This window comes from Hipposideros armiger, unplaced genomic scaffold (genome assembly GCF_001890085.2).
Source record: "Hipposideros armiger isolate ML-2016 unplaced genomic scaffold, ASM189008v1 scaffold_2204, whole genome shotgun sequence".
NCBI lineage: Eukaryota > Metazoa > Chordata > Mammalia > Chiroptera > Hipposideridae > Hipposideros > Hipposideros armiger.
This window is the reverse complement of record NW_017733551.1, coordinates 1-5,550: the sequence shown is the minus strand read 5'-3', so window position 1 is coordinate 5,550 and position 5,550 is coordinate 1. Positions and strand designations below refer to the sequence as shown.

The window sequence follows — 5,550 nt, the reverse complement described above, 5'->3', positions numbered from 1 at the left end:
CTGAAAGTCTGGGGGAGGCACAGCTTGGTAATTCTGAGGAACGGCCGGTGTCACATATGCCCCTGTTGTTGTCGGGGCCTGGGGCTGGCCCCTTTTCCCATTTCCCTGAAGGGGAGTTCCATCCTTATGAAAAACTGATCTACATTCAGATGCCCAGTGATTTCCTCTTTGGCACCTAGTACATAATCCAGGTTGCTTAGGTCCCGTAGGAGCAGAAGTATTAGGTGGGCAGGAGCTATTTCTGTTTATCTTTTGGCACTCCCTTCAAGTATGACCAGCCTTTCCACAATTGTAGCAAGTGCTGGGGAATTTGTTCTTTCCCACTGTTAACCCTGTAATAGCCTGACCAAGCATAGTCACTTTAAACTGTTCTGTTCCTACCCCTTGACATAAATGAAGATATCCCATGGCATCCGTTTTTCCTTTTTGAGCTCCTATTGCCTTTTTACAATCCTCATTAGCATTATCATAATTTGTAAAATTATATCAGCCGCTTGAGAATTGGTGACCTGTTTATTTATAGCGTCCTGCAAGCGGGCAATAAATTTAGAGTAAGTTTCCTGAATGACAACAGGGAAAGTCAAAGCATCCAAATCTCCTTCTAACTTAGCCTGTCGTATGCCTCGCTCCACTGCAGATAGCGGTATGCAAGGGGTCTGGCAGGCGGGGGAGGTGCTCGGGCAGTAGAGAGAAAGGTTTATTGATTTTGGGTGGTTTTCTGAGAGGTTTCTCTTTCTGCACCGTAAATAAAAGTGGCTGCAGAGGCGGAGACTGAGGTAAAGGAGTGGTGGATGAATTGTAGTTTTCCAAGCAGTCTCCCAAAGGTGGATGTAACGATTTTGGAACAACTGTGGGTGCCTCTAAAAAAATTTTTCTCCCTTTCCTCTGGAGTTTCCTCTTGGTCTTTGTTTTCTTCAGAACTTTCTTTTTGAGACTTTAGCCACTTCTTTCTTAATAAGCTGCTTCAGTAAGCAGATATAAGGTCTATATTGACTATTAACATTTCCCATGTTAGTAAAAAGAGAAAGGAAAAAGTTTCACTCAAAGTTCACTCAGATGCCCACCTGGCCTCATCCCTTGCGCTACTTTAAGGTCCGTCTTGTCTATGGTGCACCTGTATAAACCCCAGGCCTGGTTGGCATTGACAAGTCACCATTTTGCCTTACGAGGTAACCACAGAATCACAGATTAGGGCTCAAGCAACTTCCGTAGCCGGAGCCATGGAACTATAATCAATCACTCACACATTCACACTCTTTCACACAAAAGTTTAGTTAATTCCTCTTTTACCGGTTAAATTCTCCAGGATCTTCCCTACCTCCTTATCAGGCAGTTGCCACAGCACCTCCCAGGCCCTGTCGCAGTTAAACCCTTTTTTCTTAGACTCTGAGTCTTCCTTCCCTCTTCCAGCCTCCATGTTTGGGCGCCAGATGCCGCGTGCAGTGCAGCACGGGCAGTGGGGAGTCAGATGGATGGCGCAGGGTTAAAGAAACAAAAAAGACAAGGATAGAGTTAAGGCGAGGCCAGGGGGCTGCAGTTCTCTCTCTGGAACTGAGCCCCGAATCAGGCCAACGTGTGGCTTTTATTAAGAAACTTCAAAGGAGTGAGACTTGTTTTTTCTAAAGTCCGTGTGATAAGTGCCTTATGGCTAGTTTCCATCAACCAGCTCCACTGTATTCCAACACCTGCTGTGCCTTCATAGTCCCACACACACAACCCCCAGGATGGTGCAGCTGTTGCCGTGGCCTTGAAGTAAGGAAGATAACCGACATCATTCTGCCGGGTCTCAGCGTTCGGAGACACTCCCTTGAGGAAGCTTTACCAATATCATTCCACCCAGTCTCAGCGTTCAGAGACACTTCCTTGTTACCTCGTTAGTGTGGGTGGGGCGGTTGAGTATGAAGCTGTAAGGCAACAATTGGGGCCAGATGAGGTGAGTAGAGAAGGTGTTCTAGTTATTTGTTTACTGGCTATAAACTCCCTCAAAGACAGTGCCGTGTATTGTTGTGATGAATTGTTGGCAAAAAGTTCAGGTTGTCTAACTTTTTCACACAGCCATTTCAGCACTTTCAAATAGTAAACTTGATTAACTGTTTGTCCAGTTGGTACAAATTCATTATGAATTTGTATCAAAAAAAGGTTAGCATCATTGTTGCAACAAATTTTGCGAACTTAATTGTCATATAAATAACAGAATACTATTCAGCCTGAGAAAAGAAATCCTGCTAGTTGCAACAACATAGGTGCAATTCAAGAACATTATGCTTACTGAAAAAAAGCCAGGCACAAAAAGACAAAGTATTATCTCACTTATATGTGGAATCTAAGAAAATCTAACTCATAGAACCAGAGAATATAACTATAGTTGTAGGGGGCTGGAGGTTGGGGGAAAGGGGAGATGTTGGTTAGAGTACCAACTTCCAGTAATAAGACTAATAAATCTGGGGGATGTAATGTACAGCATGGAGACTATAGTTAAGAACACTGTTTTGTATACTTTAAATATGCTAAGAGAGTAGGTAGTAAGTGTTCTCACCACACACACACACACACACACACACACACACACACACACACACGGCAACTATGTAAAGTGATGGATGTGTTAATTAACTTGATTGTGGTGATCATTTCACAATGTATATATGCATTAAATCATCATGTTGTACACCTAAAAAAACCTTCATGTTGTACCATATATATAATTTTTATTTATCAATCATACTTCAATAAAGGTAAAAAAAAGAAAAACAATGAAGTAGTATTATCAGGCCATTATAGAACAGAGTCTAAAAAAGCAAAGAGCAGTTCTGCACACCAGACATTTTATAAGATTGTAAGAGATTGATAAAAATAACACTGAATGAAATAAAAACTTTCAAAAGTGTTTCTTAAATTTCATTATTGTTAAATCATGAACAGATTCTCTGTACTAATGCCATCTTTGTAATCATTGATGCTGTATGATTATGTGCACGTAACTAAACTATATACAACAAAACCTGAAGTCCACCAAAGAAAAGGGTAGGAATTATATACTAAATGACTTTTTAAGTTCAATGACTCTCATATTTGAGTAATCACTTATTTTCATGAAGAAGGAAAGACAGAAAACCAAAGAATAATAAAACTCGTGAAGATAAGTATCACATAAAAATATTTTCTGATTATGAACATTTAAGTTAATTTAGAATTCATATTACACAGTCCTGCCTTTTACAGAACGTTTCAGATATTCTAAATGAGGGGAATACGTAGCATTGTATTTGAATAAAATAAGGTATATTTATCTACTTAATTTCTTTTTTTTTAAATTTTTATTGGTTATCTGTGTTTTTTCCAGGATCCATCAGCTCCAAGTCAAGTTTGTTTTTTTTTTTCATTCAGGGTCTTTTTTTTTTTTAAAGATTTTATTGAGGAATTGGGGGAGGGGAACAGACAAGTTGCTGTCCTTCTGTTCTTCAGTCTAGTTGTGGAGGACATCACTTCACTGGCCCATGTTGATATGATCATTGCACTCTTCCTGGGTGAGGCAGTTGCTCTACGGTCATTGGACGGCCACTCACGAAGGCTCATGGCAGCCCACTCTCATCCCACTGCAACCTATGCTGCCGTCGGCAACTCATGGCAGCCCAGCTCCAGGTTGAGCTGTTGTTCATCTTAGCTGTAGAGGGTGAAGCGTCACTGGCCCTAATGTGGGATCTGAACCGGGACCCTGCTGCTCAGAGCGGTGTCCCAAGCCAACTCTTAACCAACATGCCACTCAGTTTGGGTCTTTTTTTTAAATTATTAGTTTCAGGTGTACAAAACAATGTAATAGTTATACATTTTACCCCTCACAAAGTGATAACCCCTCTCCCCTAATCTATTGCCCCTCTGATTTTGTATATATCTATTACAATTTCATTGACTCAGTTTCCCATATTATACTCCATATCCCGTGACTATATAAATATATATATATATATATATATATATAATTATAGTTGGCATACAGTATTATTCAGCTTCAGATTTGTTTCAATCTAGTTGTGGAGGGCACAGCTCAGCTCCAAGTCCATCAATGTTTTCAGTTTAGTTAGGGGGGGTGCAGCCCACCATCCCATGCAGTAATTGAACTGGCATTGCTGTTAAGAGCATGCCCTCTAATCAACTGAGCCATGCAGCTGCAGTACTTTTTAATTCCTTTAAGTTAGAATTATATTTTTTCCTTATAAAAGGAGAGTAATCTATAAATAAAAATACCTTATTCTATATTTTTTCTTAAAGAAGTATGTTATGTTTTCCCATGATCATGGATTTGTTCTCGCTAATGTTCTTCCTCTGATACTCTTCAACTGAGCTTCACTAAAGTAGGTGTGTGTACAAAGAAGTAAATAACACAGAAATCAATAAGGAAACAGTTCTAAGAAGATAGATTGTGTCATACTGAGAAATATTGCTAAAGGTACTGGGGTGTATGACCTCACAAGTGAATTGCTTGAATCCAAAATATGAACAAAATGTTGTGTGCCTATGTATTCCAACCTTCTTTCCCCCCCGCCAACCTTCTTTTCTTTTTCAAAAGGTGTCTAAGCTACAAGAACCACAAAATCTAACACATGTCTCCAAATTCTTCCTCCTGGGGCTCTCAGATGACCCAGAACTGCAGCCTTTGTTCTTTGGGTTCTGCCTGTCCATGTACCTGGTTGCCATATTGGGGAACCTGCTCATTAGCTAGGCTGTCAGCTCAGACTCCCACCTCCACACGCCCATGTACTTCTTCTTCTGTCACCTGTCCTTGGCTGACATTTGTTTTATCTCTACCATTGCCCCGAAGATGATAGTGGACATCCAAACTCACAGCAGAGTAATTTCCTATTGGGGCTGCCTGATACAGATGTAATTTTTGATCCTTTTTGGATGTATGGATTATATGCTTCTGACTGTGATGGCCTATGATTGGTTTGTGGCCATTTGTCACCCTCTGCACTACCAGGTCATCATGAACCCATATCTCTGGTGCTGCTTAGTTTTCGTGTCATTTTTCATCAGCCTGTTGGACTCACAGCTGCACAGTTTTATTGTGTTAAAACTTACCTGCTTCAAGGATGTAAAAATTTTTAATTTCATCTGTGACCCTTCTCAATCCTTCATCTTGCCTGCTCTGATACCTTCACCAAAAACATAGTCATGTATTCTTTTTTGGTGCCATCTTTGATTTTATCTCCATCTCAGGAATCTTTTTCTCTTACTATAGAATCGTTTCCTCCGTTCTGAGAATACCATAATCAGTTGGGAAGTATAAAGCCTTCTCCACCTGTGGCTCTCACCTGTCAGTTGTTGGCTTATTTTACGGAGCAGGTCTTGGGGTGTACCTTGGATTAATGTTGTTGCCTTCCCCCAGGAAGGATGTGGTGGTCTCAATCATGTATACCATAGTCACCCCCATGCTGAACCCCTTCATTTACAGCCTGAGGAACAGGGACATCAAGAGTGCCCTATGGAGGCTCCACAGACGAACAGTCTAGTCTTAATGTCTGTGCAATCCTTTTTCGAGTGTAGTTAGAA

At 40.7% G+C, this 5,550-nt stretch overlaps 1 pseudogene; it reads left to right on the top strand.

Moving 5' to 3' along the window:
- The first annotated feature begins 4,502 nt into the window (after nucleotides 1-4,502).
- Nucleotides 4,503-5,510, top strand: LOC109378596 (olfactory receptor 7E24-like; annotated as a pseudogene).
- Nucleotides 5,511-5,550: the final 40 nt, after the last annotated feature.